This window comes from Vidua macroura, chromosome 2 (genome assembly GCF_024509145.1).
Source record: "Vidua macroura isolate BioBank_ID:100142 chromosome 2, ASM2450914v1, whole genome shotgun sequence".
In the NCBI taxonomy this organism is placed as follows: domain Eukaryota; kingdom Metazoa; phylum Chordata; class Aves; order Passeriformes; family Viduidae; genus Vidua; species Vidua macroura.
The window spans coordinates 41,301,348-41,316,497 of NC_071572.1; positions in this window are offsets into that span (position 1 = coordinate 41,301,348).

The window sequence follows — 15,150 nt, forward strand, 5'->3', positions numbered from 1 at the left end:
CTGCTCCCATCTAGCCAGATCTGCAGGAATTTTTTGTTTCTTTTTGACTCACTCTCTCCTTTTCACTGCACAAAAAATGTTTGCTTTCACTGGTAAGGGCTTTCATAATCTGTTGTCGTCCAACCTTTCATCTTTATTTTAAGTAGCTCCCCACTGATTTTGACTGGGCAAAATATTTGTCTTTTCCATGTTAAATTTGTACACAGGTACTCGCAGACTTTTTGCAGTGCCTCAAAGTGTTGTGTGTGACGATCTTAAGATTATCAAACAACACTGATTCCTGTTATATCTCCAAGTTCTGCTTTTTTCTTGGAGCTAAGATATTGCTAGTTTCTGTGCTAATCTGCACAGTAGTGGTCATAACAAAGTCCTAACTCAAGGCTGAGGCACCTGGTTGGTCCCATAGTACCAATTCAGTAATACCCAGAGCATGAAAGGCTGAATATTTGCACATCACTTTGATCCTGTTTCCATGTTCATGCATGTACCAGTCTTCACTGCTGAGACTCTGAAGGGCAGGAACTGCCTTTTACAGTCCCTATGTGCAGGGAGATGGATGAAATCACCTAGTGACTCTACTCAGGTGTGTGTACAGTGATTTCAGGTGTCTTAGAAGGCCAATGACATCCGGGTGGGCTAGGAGGTATGACACAGAACCTACAGGACCTAGCCACGAGGACCTGGCCACAGGACCTACAGGAGAGGCCACAGAGGCCAGGTAAGACACCCCAAAGCAGGCAACGTGACCCTGTGCACTCTCAGCTCATGAACCCCACCAGAGCGACTGTCCATGAGCTGTGCTAGGCGGCCGTGTCAGGCTGGAGGCTGTCTGTGCATGGGTAGCCCTCCACAGAGGCCAGGAAAGCTGCCAGCAAACAACGAAAGTACTCGAGGAACATTAAAGTTCCAGCCTAACTTTTATTTAGTTGTTAATTAAGCCACTGGCTGTGTCTAGACTAGAGGACCTGGGCGTGCTGCCAAGCGCCCGTGCACGGCGGGTACCCACCCTGCTGCATCCTGGCTCCAGCCTGGGGCGTGATGCCCGTGTTTGCTGCCCACAGTGCCCAGCCCTGCCAGGAACCCCGGCCCATGCTCAGCACCACTGAATTTGGGTGTCTGCGAGCACCTCTGGGAGCCTCACAACACACAGCCAAAAGTTAGTGAGGACACGGCCTCTGTCACCGAAATAGCTTTATTTTCCAAATAAAGTCCCCTCAAATGCTAGGTTGAAAATGTTGAAAAACAGTCTTCTAGACATGCTAATGAAACGCTAATAAAATAATGCAGCCAAGTCCCACTAGCTTTGAGAAATTAAGCAGGCAGCTGAATTCAGCCTATGGTAAAATGAAGTGATATTTAGTGATTTTGGACAGACACCAATTATCTGAACTTTTCCTTATTAGCAGAAGGAAAAGCCAAAAGTTGTTACCCTGTATACTGAACCAAAGATATGGATCAAGCAATCAAATGCATGGGATTCTCATTAGGCAGAACAAAGAGGTTGGTTCACCATTTAAAAGTCAATAGTGTTCATTTGTTCACTCAAGCTGCAGATCTAACTTGATACAAACCTCATATTTTCCGTCTTGTTTTGGATCAATATATATTTAAGGATATCTCCTGGGGTGGTATCAACGTCTGAGATACACTCTAGATAACTTCATGGCATAATTCACTGTACATGGACTAATATAAGAAAACTGTGAAGAAGAGAAAGGAAATCTTGTCTGGGAAGCAACAGGAAATACAAGAGCTGGTAGCAGGATTTGATGGCAGTTTAAGGACAAGGACAGAGCAAGTGGCAAAGAGCAAGAAACTTGTGCTGCTTGAGTAAATCAGCTCATATCACAGCACTTTTCCAGGCTGGTGTATAAGTCTCAATTTCAAAGTGGATAACAAAAACAGTGAATGTTCATATGACCAGAGTTACTTTTCTCTCTGAAACTACTGCCAGGTAGAGGTGGCATTTACCCAGACACCAATGAGAAACAAGAAAAATCTGTTTAAAAGATTTATCTGATCACAAAACATACATCTAAATGAACATTTCTCTAAAAAGTGTGTATTTTTATCCCTTGACTGAGATGAGATTTCAGAGCAACTGTCTCATGTGCAGGCATCTACAGGTCAGGAAAGAAAAAGCTGGTGCAGATATTTGCTGCCAAACAGAAGGAAACTGCCGGTGATCTTTTCCCTCTTCTCCTCACATTCAGGTCTATGCGCTGTGCAAAAGCCATGTACTACACTGAGCTCGCTCCTTCCTGAGGACATCCAAACAGGAGCACCGCACCTGACACTTTTGTCATAGCAGCAGATCCAGACCCTGTATTTGTTTTGTGGAGCAGAGCCTGCCACGTGCTTGGAAAACCACTGAGACAGCACAGAGAAAAGGATGTCCAGTCATTGTTTTGTGGTTAGTTGTGTGATAACATCAGCCTGGGGCTTTGCAGGGCAGCCTCCAGAGAAGACCAAATCAGCCACACCATCTCATGACACTCCAAGCACAATCCATCTGCCTCTGTTTTTGGGTAGGCAAGAAAGTGTCTGTCTCTAAGAATTGCCACCCAATTTCCAGAACTGAGGAGTAGCTCTACTTCAGAAAAGGACCTATTTTAGAGATGAAAGGAGAAAGCAAATTCCCTCATACAGCTGTTCTACCTAAACCTTGTATATACCTAAACCGTGTATAATACAGTATTTACTGGTAAGACAGACTTTTTATATCCTGGTGTAAAATCTTGTTATCCATCTAAGAAAAACAATCTGGAACTGAGACACCTGCCATAATATTATTTTCGTTTGATACAGTATTTCATTTGAGCTTGACTTTAAAAGGACATATGTGCCTGAGTGTGTTAGAAAAACCATAGATTTAAGTGTGGAAAGTGGAGTCAGCAGTCATGAAAACTTTTACCATGTGACAAATATATAATCTCCCTGTGACACCAGACCATAATATATAATACATAGCTGGGAACTGAGCAGAAAGGAGAAAATCAGTCATTTACAAGTAGTCCCTTGTGTCTTACCTTTATTGCAGAAGGGCTTTGCATAAAGTCTGTCTTGCCAGCTTTTAGTGTGCCACTCTGCAAATGAAAGGGAGGAAGATTGCCAGGCAGTAAGCTTGCTGGACACAGGTTATAATTTCTCTCTCTGTTAATGGTGAGTCCTGTGAAAATAAAAATTATTCACCCAGTGTGGGGCACGTAACCTACGTGCATGTATACGTTAGCAATGATATAGAGCCCTGATGATGATGGCAAATGAGGAGTTAGAACAACTAACCTGGATGGCTGCAGGTCTTACACTGTGGGATGCTTACCACTCACATTTGGATCAATACATAACAGTAATTCACATGCATTTACTGGACCAGGATCTGTAAAATTTTACTGACTATGGCTGCAGAGATATAAGGGATAATTCTTTTACGTGTTAGCAATGGTAGTAAATATTTGTATTTATATTATGGTGGTGTCCAAAAGAACCAGTAGGGGACCATTATGCATAGAACTATATAAGAAAGAAAAGATATAATCCCTCCCCTGTGGAGTTAACCATCTAGGGAACACAAATTAAAGGTAGAAGAATGGGAATAAAATGTAGATGCAAATGAGTATAGCAATGAATTGGGGCAGCTTTGTGAGTTGTAAGACTTTTTCTGTTCTTTCTCTAAGGAAGAGAAAAATGTACACAATGGTTGCTATCAAGTCACCTGGACATTCAAGGGCTCTGGAATTCATTTCTGTTTTAGAAAAGTGGGTTTATAACAATTTTCTAATTTTTTTTGGGGGGGGGGGGGTTTGTTTGTTTGCTTGTTTGGGTTTTTTGTTTGTTTGGGTTTGTTGGGGTTTTTTTGTTTAAATAGAGGAAGAAGAAAAAGTTAAGTCATAGCAATTTCTGTTTCTTTGGATGTGTAAACTCTAGACTAGAATTTTATCAATTTTAATATGCTATGAAATTAGATGTAATTTGCAAGTAATGTACATATACATTCAAGACACTTCACTTGAAAGAGATCCAGTTGCTGATCACTGTCACATCTGGTTTTAGTGTGGGTCTCATAGGACTAGCACCGCAGCAGCATCCACCCCCTCTCCTTGTGGGGCTATGTGGAAAACAAACATCTCACAAGTGGACATACACACGTGATGAGCAATTCCTGTTCCCTTTAAGAAAAAGAAATCAAAAAATCAAGGCTAACTTATGCCTCTCTCCTTTCCAAACGCTGGTGGAAGAGAGGGAGGAGGAGGGTCGCCCTTGGAGAGGCTGTAGGGCTGATTGACATTGCTCCTGGACTGCCACTTCTGTGGCAGGGGGAGCTGCCTCACTCCCAGACCTGTCCCTGCTGCCCATGGGAGCAGCTCTGGTGGCAAGTGATCCTTAGTAGGAAAGAAGAGCATTCAGATTTGGTATTTAGATCTTGAGCTCCTCTCCCTGAATTTTTGATTGTTTACCAGCTAAAGTGAAGTTCTTAGGGTGGATATTAGCAAAGAAGGAACTAATTAGGCAACTTCTGTAATCCTGTCAACACTGTTCTGGCTTGCTTGTGCAGGCTGAGGCATTTTCACATTTTATTCTTCTTTATTCTAAGCATTTCCCAGGTAACAAGGAAGGTAAAGAAAATTATCACCTTTTAAAACTGCCTCCTTGCAACTTACTTTGACAGAGAGATGAAACTGCTTTTTCTCATTTTTTCCTGGCATAATTCTTTCCCTCTTTTATCCTTCATTTCATGGCGACCTGTAATCCTGGAACTGATCTAAAGAGGCTGCATTTTACATGTATCTGTGTCTTATAAAATGTCTTCTTCATCACTCTTCAGGAAAAAAAGTTGTCCTAGGACACTGGGAGCAAAGCAGGGCTTCAAGCAACACAGTAACAGTTTCATTGTTTAACTTAAATAATGAAGGCTTTGGGGTTCTGGTTTTTATTTTTTAAATGTTGGAAGTGAAATATGGTAGGGATGTTTGAGTTATGAACAATGTCACTTATTCTTTTACTGCTTCAGAGTCAATGTTATAGCAGCCTTCTGGGCTACAGTGCTCTTTGCTGTGGGCAATATTGGTTAGATAGATTTGGGGCATAAATAGGTAGAAAAAAGAGATAGCAAAGAACACTATTTCTGGATTGCATGCTACTTTCTGGAAAACTTGATTCTTGTTTATTGTAGTTTGTCCTTTTTTAACATGACAGGAGTAAGAGTTGATTAAAGAAACAAAGAACATGCACAAGCATAATATAAAGTTGGCAACTTAGATTTGCAAAACTTAAATTCTTAGTTTAAGAGACATAAATAAGGAAAGAAATTCCCTCCAGGAATTCAGACAAAACTTCTTTGGATTTTGTATTTTCCACATTATAAACAAAATCCTCATTGCCCAAAAGCAGAAGAAACTTAAAAGACTATAGCTGCAGGAAAGGGAAGGAGATTTAAATTTCTGAGACATATTAGAAATTCATTCTAAGATCAGAAGGACAGACATTTTTATCTGTTCTGACCCTAAATGGCTTTGTTTGTTTCTTTTGTGATGGTGCAGAGAGCTGCTCCCTTGGAGGAGGCTGTTTAGCAACTACCAGTGGCTCTTCCTAAATTACTGACAAGGACAGTCAAGTTAGAAATGGATCACCTCATCATTCCCTCTCTGGATGTTCTTTCTGTTTCTCTGCTTATGGCATGAATCCCATCTCTCTCCCCTGCAAGATTTTCATTACATATGGGTTTAGTACTACATTTTTAAAGTTCCTTTTTTTTCTTTCTCTCAAAGTTTCTTGTTTAGTCTGTGAACACAAACAATAACACCTCACAAGGTATTACACTAAACCAAAGAGCTTTCTGTTTTCTAGCTCAGAAATAAAATACTACAGGTGTGTCTGCAAGTGTCAAGTGAAAAAAATAAAAAACGAAACACAACAAGACAACATGGAAATGGTAAAAACAGTAGCAGCATTAGAAGGGTTTGATTAGTCGCATGATAATGGGCAGCTTTAATGTGAACTTTTTACATAGTCGAGCCAGTAAGATCAATTTAATCCAGGTGGGTTATTCTTCTCCTAATGTAAAAGACCATTGATTCCTTCTATTGGCTCAATGAAGGAGCTCTTCAGCACAGTGGCACACTGAGGAAGCTGGTTGAAAGCCACTGAAATCAGCAGGAGCTCTTTAATTGACTCTGAATCAGGTCCCAACATTGCACATAACTGCTGTCCTTTCACAAAACTTTGTTTCTTGAATACAATTGGATTACCTAAATAAAACTTGGGTTTCACTGTTAAATATTCTCTGTGAATTAATTCTTTATGGAGAAAATATATTGCCTGCGATGCATTTGCTATGTGTTTAAAGTCTGAAAGTGTTGCCAGTTATAATTGCTTCATCATCTTTTGTTCAGGTGACTAATTATAATAAAATATATTTTATGCATAAACCAGTATGAGACTCGTTTTTATACATTTCATTTAATTACTTTTTACTGTGACAAATCACATTGTTAGAAATGTACTAACAGATGGGGTGGATTTTAAAGTCAGTATAAATTATGACTCCTTAATTTTTGCAAGTGTTGAAGAATTTAATTGTCTCCATTCAGATTTTTGGCTTAACTCCTGTGGTTTGACTTGTTAGGATTCCAGACATGCAACACAAGGAGCAGAGAATTTCTGGACTATGCAGTGTCTTTTGGAGAGGGAAAGAAAAAAAAGAAAAAAGTGTCCTAAGAAGGAAAGGAAGTTAGGACAAAAGGAAGGTCTGAACAGAAGTGCTCAAAACAGCCTGTCCCAGAGTGAAGGTTAGGAAGGGCTCTTTTTGAATAGCCCTGCTTGTTTGGGGCAGCAGAAGCAGTGCTCTCTTGTGTTGTCCACATACCAGCTGCAATTAAATAAAGGCTCTGAGTGTAACCCCAGCCCAGGAGTGGGGGAAATTCTTACCCAAGTATAAAATCAGAGTGTTGGTAGCTGCAGCTAGCAGTAAAACATGGTTAATAGTGAAACACTGTTTCAGAAAGCTTTTTCCCTTCCCTTCCCTTCCCTTCCCTTCCCTTCCCTTCCCTTCCCTTCCCTTCCCTTCCCTTCCCTTCCCTTCCCTTCCCTTCCCTTCCCTTCCCTTCCCTTCCCTTCCCTTCCCTTCCCTTCCCTTCCCTTCCCTTCCCTTCCCTTCCCTTCCCTTCCCTTCCCTTCCCTTCCCTTCCCTTCCCTTCCCTTCCCTTCCCTTCCCTTCCCCTTTTTTGGGACCCAGAAATTCTTTCAGCTTCGGTAATTTTAAATTCAGATGTTCCTGTTGAGACTTCTCTGGTATTAGCTGCTTTCTCCCCTGTCCTTCAGTCTGCTCCACAGTTGTGTTGCGCCTGACAATTCACGCTCCCTCCCTTCCTCATATAGAGCAGATTTTCCTCTGACAAGCCTGGGCAGGTGGGCCACCATGGGCAAAGCCATATTTCTCACCCACTGCTCCAAACCTGCCGCTGCTCTTGTTAAACCCTCCCACACTCATCCTTTGATATATCAGTCACCTGCATCTCTTTGTGGTGCTCACCATGGTCTTCAGCCTGAACTGCCTGAGTAGTTCACTTCATCAGGCAAGCATCAGGGCTTGTTTAGAAAGGTCTCCTTGGTCAGGTGATGATTATAAACTGTGTCAATGGGAGGCAAACAAACAGCTAGGCTTCCCAGAGGATCAAATTGAGCATCACAGACCCAACTGCCTCCATGTGTCCCATCAGCCTCTCAAGTGATGATCTGCAACGCTCTCTTTCCTGCTAGATCTGTGCTTGGCACATTCATTCCCCTTTTGGATCCAAAATTCCCTTGTAGTACTTTGCAGATGCTTGCTCAGGCTCTCACCTGAAGAAAGGCTTGTGTTCCTATTCTCCAGTGGGTGGAGAACTTAGACCTGTGCCCAAAATGAGGTAGAGATACTATTTACACTGGCACTTGCTGTTTTCAGTGCCACTAATGGCTGCCCACGTGGCCTCATTCATACATGGAGTGCACAATACAGGTGTGTGAAATAAATTCCACTAAGTGTGCCATTCTACTTCTGAAGATAAAAACCACATTAAATTAATGAGGAGTGTCATCAAGTCCTAACAAGTGATTAAGCTCAGAGATCTGTGGCTATAAGGCTGTGGTGTTGACTAGCAGGGTGTTGATTTTCCTGCCAGTTTTGAACTGGTATTGCAGAATTTGGAAAACCCGGATTTAGAGTTTGGCTTTGAAAGTTCAGCTGATTCAGAGATTAGGAAGCACTAGTACAGCATCTGTACCCATTATCTCATGATTTAAATGTTCTCTGTTTTACATTAGCTAATGATTTAAGTGCCATTAGATATCTTTGTATGACATCCAATATGAAATAATCAACTAGCTTAGCATAACATTGGTCCCATCAATCTAACTCCTTGTTCCTCCCACAGCATTGTTAATGAAATGTTGGTAAGAAAGCCAACAGACCCGACTATGGCATAAGAATTAAGGGGTGAAAGGTGACATTTCATTACTCAGTTGTTTTTGGGGTTTTTTTTGGGTTTGTTGTTTTGTTTTTTTTTTTTTTTGTTTTTTTTTGTTTTTTTTTTTTGTTTGTTTGTTTGTTTGTTTGTTTGTTTGGTTTTTTTTGTCTTGGAGTCCAATTTCATTTCAACAGAGTCCAGAAAGGGACATTTGCTCAGAAAATGTTTTATAACTCCTAAGATATCTGTTTGTGTTTAAGCTGATTATATAATATAGCAACATTAAATGAAGGAAATCAGTCATCATATCCTTTAAAACATACCTGGTGCTGGAGCTTGACACCATTTCTTTGAGAGGGAGTCCTGGTAGGTCTTTGTATCTTTGTGGTCTTCATGGTGACATGACTGTCAGCTCAAAAGCAGTAGTTTCAGTGGAGACAAATGAGAATGTTGTTCCTTGTGTGCTTGCCTGACTATTTGTAGGTGAGGGTGAAAATGTGCGGATATAAAGATATAACACACGACAGTGTGCAGGACCACAGAGCTGCTGTCAAGCCTTTCAGGAGACTCCTCATTAAAAGATAGCATACCAGTAAATTGAAAACAAACCCAGCATCATTGCACACTGTCATAATAGAGGGCTGAACAAGGAGGAAGTGAGAGTCATGGCAGGGACCTGGGCCATTTTGTCACCTTTTTCCCCATCAGCTGAAGCCTCCAGATTGACAAAGAGATCTTCTGCCTATATGGGAACTGAACAGGCAATAAGAAAAGGCCTCTGGAGGGGGAAAGAAGGAAGATCTGGGGTGAAGGAAGGCCCAGGGAACAATCAGTCAAGAAGGGGCTGGTGATTGTAGTGTGGAGTTACGTTCTGTGAAGTTAATAATAAAGACAAATCCCAGGAAAGTTGGAAAGCAAGCTTGTCTGCATCTCTTCTGCTGTTCAAAGCAGAGCAGGGACTCCAACTGCTTGAAGAGTCACCTTTCTTTGAAGCGATTTTGAGGTGAAAATCTCAGGCCTTTGTGCAAAGAATTAAAGCTTTTCTAATTCCCCTTTAATTTGGGTGTACTCAGAAAGCTCTCAGCACTTCTGCAGGTAACTTCAAGGCTCATTCCTTAACGAGCTTTTTTTTCTTTTTGCTGAGACACCAGGTTTGAATTATTGTAACATACATGGAAGAGAAATATTAATTCCAAGGAAAAGATGATTTTTAGCCTATTCTTATCATTATCACCTAAAGTACATAAACTGTCATCTGGGACTGGTTTCTTTTAGGGCTGTTTCAGATCATCATGAAGTCTTTTTCAATCAGGCACAAACTCCATTCAGTGAAAAAAGCCAATGTCTCTGCTCTACTGCCTTGTCCCAATACTGTACTAGGGCACAGCCAGATGTAATGGAAAGGCTTGAGATTGCTGGTTTTCTCCTCTTCGAAGATTTATATGGTATTAAATAGGAAAGAAATGTATCCTTCTGGTTGTGAAAAGAAGGACACTTCAATAGGTTCAGACTTTTTTTTTTTTTTTTTTTTTGTGGAGGAGTAAAAATGTGACACAGAAATCTGAAAAGTGTTTAATTAACAGCTTGGTTTTGCCAGACTTTTCTAGTGAAGAACTAACTTAGCTTATAAGCTATAAGTCCAAAAAAGAACTATTGATATGTTAATTGTATATGATTATGAATGGTTATTTATGGCATTGGATCCCTCTGCTAAACCAATTATGCTCTATTTGTGAGATTTGCATTATACTGCATCCATGGCATTTAATTAAACTTCTATTTCTCTTCTTTCTTTCTTTTTGTTTTCCTTTTCCAGCCTTACATATATGATAAACTACAATAAGTCACTCAGTGGTTAAAGCTAAATCAGCTATTCATTTGATCACCCCTCATTCACATCCTACTCTGTTTGGCCCAGAAAATTTTAGCTGTGCCCCCTTAAACATTAACTACCCAACTCACCAGTTCAAGTTCAATGAATTTTTATAAATGTATTTTATGTACTTCTAGAACTAGATACAGCAGCACTCAAACTCTATTGGTGAAAATCATCTTCTCTATTTTAATGTATATTTAAATATATTTATATAAACATAAAGGAGATGTTTAAAAACAGTGTAATGGCACAGCATGCTATAATCTGAGTTTCTTTTGGTCTCCCTCTGCCAGTTAATAAACAGCATGTAAAGTCAACTGCATAACCAATGCTCTAATTCAGAACATATCAAAAGGTTTGCGTGGGTGAGGTAAATTGGGCTGATAGTGAGTCAGGAGCTGGCTGGATCCCTCATTTGTTCATTCAGAGCATTTTTTATGTAGAACTAATTTTCAAGTAGTTGAATTTCTGAAAAGAAAATGAAATCCTTAAGGGGGCAATTTAGCCGGAATCCTCTGAAATGCAGTTCAACATGGATTGCCTTTTCACAGCTGTTTTGTGTGGAAAGGGATCTTAGGTTTTCAGTCCCACAACATCTGCTTACTGCTTCTTTTCTGGAAGTGTTTTACAGTGCACCTAGTGAATGAGCTGTTAGGATTCAGTGGAGAAAGGGGTTAAATCATATGGGATATACTTTGTTACTGGAAACTTGCCTTGCCTCCTACTCATAGCATCTGCCAAAAAAATTTGGTGTAGGGCTTTCAGTGGTTGAAGTGTCCAAAAGTGGGAGTAAAGAGAACTATATCTATCCTCCCTGCAGCCCCTTGTGTGTACTACTTGCTGTATTACTGGAGCAGGGTGCAGAGAAATCGGGAATTCAGGAACTCATCTTCCAGTGCACATATGTATACACAGACATGCACAGATATATCTGGTTCCACTGTCCCTGCCCAGGCAGTGGCAAACAGAGCACAGAGCCTGTTCTTTGGTTTCAGAGCATAATAATATCTTCTTCCTGGCCACAATGCTATTCATCACAGCCTTTTGCCAAATAACAGGCCTAAGTGGCCTGGAGGTCTTTCTGTGGACACTGTTCCAGATTCAGTCTCCCGAAAAATATTTTGAAACATACCAGTCCTAAAATATTTTCAGTCTTACTCAGAAAAACTCTCACTAACTAAATTCTACTCTTGGATCTTTGTTCTCTGAGAACCTGAGTCCCTTCTGTTTCAGCTGAAGTCTCGACAGAAAGGAGTTTTAACATCTTGCTTGCATCTTAAGTGCATAATTTAAAAGGTTGGCTACACAAAGCAGGAACAATTGGAAGCTTTCTTCTGTGTATGATCATAGGGATGGAGAACATAGTTGGAATAATTGTATCAGAAGGGAACCTTTTTAATTCTTTTCCTTCCACCCTAACACATAAGCAAATAAAGTAGGATCACTGCAAAAGCATTTATTTAGCCTGGTTGTCGGGGCAAGTACAGAAGTGTTTATTATCTTGATATTACCAAGGCAGCCATTGCTAGAGTATAGCTTGAAATAGCTGAAGAAAAAAATGTAGCTCTTATTTCAATTGGGGCAATTTGCAAATACCCAAATCTTCTATTGTTTGAAGGGTTTATTTTGCGACACAGAACCTATAGTTACTGCACCCCAAAAGTTCTTTTTGATGATTAGCTGAAGCACAGACAAATCATGAAAAGACAATTGTACACTTTCTTGTGTGGCTTTATGGGCTTTAAGTGCCTACAAAAAAGGATTCCTTATGCTTTAATTTCTCTTTATTTTTTTGACTGTAAAGACCCATGGGGTAAATGCCAGTCCCACAATCCTGCAGTTATATGGTTACTGTCAGCCTGCTCAAATGATGCTTCCTGTTCATTAGGCATCCTTTCATCTGACAACAATGTACTGGCTTTGCTGCAATTCTTAGTCAACGCCCATCTCTTCAATAGCCTGTGAATAGTATTAAATAGTGTTTATGCTAGCTATTGTTGCCTTTTGTGTGGTTTGTCTAATTCACAGAGAAAAGTCTGCTTTTGTGGTCTAAGGCTGGCTACGTCATGGCACGCCATGTGCCTTCTGATGGGATCCATTCCTGCTGAGTGATAACATTACAGGTCTCAACTCCTTTGCAATACAATCCAGCATTCTTAACACAGTCAATACACTCACAGGCAATCTAGTTTACTCTTTATATTAAGAGGTTTAGGGAGACAAAGCTCATCTAAATACCTGCTCGTGAAACAAGTAAGATGAATTCAACTGATTTGAGAATTACTTCCCAGCTCCCACACAACTACACAATGAATGCCATAAATCAAAAATTAAAAAAAAAAAAAAAAAAAAAAAAAAAAAAGGCTGAGCAGGGAATGCCCAAATATGCCAGGTAGAGTCATTCTGCACACGATCATGGCACATTTTAGCACATAGGGTGGCATTACTGTTCCTTGTTAAGATGAGGCTTAATACTAGAGTCAAAGCGGCCACTTTTCTTTGCTTAAACTACTCACAAAAGAGAAGGGATATTGTAGGGATCATTACATTATCCTGTAGCTCAGGAGCCTTTGCAGGGCAGGTATGTTGTTGTGCCTTGAAAGGGCTTTTGATGTAAGCAGATCATTAGAGGCTCAGTGTGTAACTGATCCTCGGCTGTCTCTGGCTTTTGCCGTATATGGGTTATTCTTATCTAACCGTATGCTCCCTGTTCTAGGTATCTAAAATCTTATTGTTCTCCTTCCCTCCCTCAGTCCCTCCCTCCAACCTTGTCGCTGTACAGCTGAAGTTGGTTTCCAGCTTTGCCTTGGGAATCATACAAATACAAACACAAATGCAGCTGGAAAGTGAGGTTTACACTCCTAAATAGTGTCATTTGTTTGTCCCAGGAGTTGTTATCCTCCATGCGTCATGCTTTGAACAAGATCAAGAGTGGCTTCTAAAAAATATGGCAATGAAAAGAATGCACACAAATAGTAATTATTGCTCTGTAGCTGCTCAAGCTATAATACCCTCCATGGCCAGAAGCAAGCAGGGAGGCAGGGGACTGGGTGGGGCTGGGAGTAGGTGGAGGCTGAGCTTTGTTCTCTGTGCATTACAGGAGAGCAGTCAGATTGCCCTTCTGATCAGCATAACCATACCCACACTTCTCTGCGGTGCTGTGGGCCACATCCACAACAGCATTTGGGACTGTGAAGCTCCTGGCAAACAAGGGGCACTGGGGTGAATACCCACAAAATGCCTGAAAGTAGACTTCTCCACCTAAAGTGGCCACTCTTTTGAGTCAATTGGAAGAGATTACTTACTTCATCCTTGTGTTGACCTCTGATGTTGTTCTGTTGAAGTATACAGCCTTTTTTTTGCTACTGCTACTGCTAACCAGCACAGAAATGGCCGCTGTAGACACCTGGAAATATAAGTCCTACCCAAATGTACTTCAGTCCAGGTTCTCCTATCTTTAGACTAAAAGCTGTTTTATCCAGACAGATAGCATAGAAAAGGCATGATGTCCTTATTAATTATCTTTTTTTATTTTTTAAGCTTCTGAGTGCCTCCAAGCTACACAGAAGACAGTCATTCTTTACATCTTAGAGTGAAAAAATGAATACAAAAATCTGTCATAACAACATGAAAGCATTTCCTGAATTACAACCCTGACTGCTGAATGAGTGAGTTCACCTGAAATGAGTCAGTACAAGTGCAGAGTCTGTTGCCAAAAAACAGGGAGGAACCTGACAGTCTAGAGCAATTGCTAGATAAGAGCTTTTCCCTGTATTCAGATCACCTTCCTATGGAAACAAGTTGTGCAAATGCTCACCCACAGTCAGTAAATGAAAGAGAGTCCATATCCTGCAGAAATGCATTACCTTATTCTGCTCCTGAAAATGAATGAGGTGGGCTTGGACTAACACTTTCAACAGCAGGCATTGGGAATGAACTAGGGTTGTCAGGAAAGATCATTGATTTTGCAGGACCCATCCAAATTATAGGATATAGTTTGGAGAAAGAGCACTCCCTTTTCAAAAGATAATTTTTCAATGTACTGCCCATGTTTGTGCTTTTGTGCAAGCAATAATGGTTTAATAAATGTTGTATATGATTGGGGTTTAGCTATACCTGGGAAGTTGGCAATTCTGACTAGATTTTACAGATACCAACTTTTTTTTTTTACCATTAATACTTTTTTCCCGTTTCTGTTTATGTTCCCAGATTGATTTCCAATAGTTAAAATTGAAACAATAAAGGCAACTTCAGTTTTCAAATCAGCAAATAGGACAGACAATGTATGCAGCCTCCTCATTGATTGACTCTTCTGTTTTTATAGATTCACCCTCTTGAAAGAGTCATTAAACACCAGAGAAAATGATTTGTTGCCATTGATTACATGACATACTGCTCTGGCATACACAGTTTTTATATCTAAGTTATTAATTATGTTGTTAATGTAATTTGCAGGCCACAAGATAAATCATTCAGCTTCTGACTGGATATTCCTGGATATATTGCATATATAAATACATCTCTGGGTGTGAAGATAACTGTTACCAAGGGTAATAGATTAGAAGGCTTCTAGTTTCCTTTATAAATCATAATGAGCTAAGGAAAACTTCCTCTGCCCATTTGTTTTATTAACTTGGAAATGCTGAGTTTCTCAACATCTCTGCCATTTATGTGCTACAGTGATGCACATTATCACTTCATTTCAATAAGAGGAAACATTTGCGATTGTTGTGTTCATGCTCTATCCTCATTTTCTCAAGAATTTCACAGTTTAAGATTAATAAGCTACAGGACATAAAAAGTCAAGCTTAATTTGTGTCCTCCCAAAGG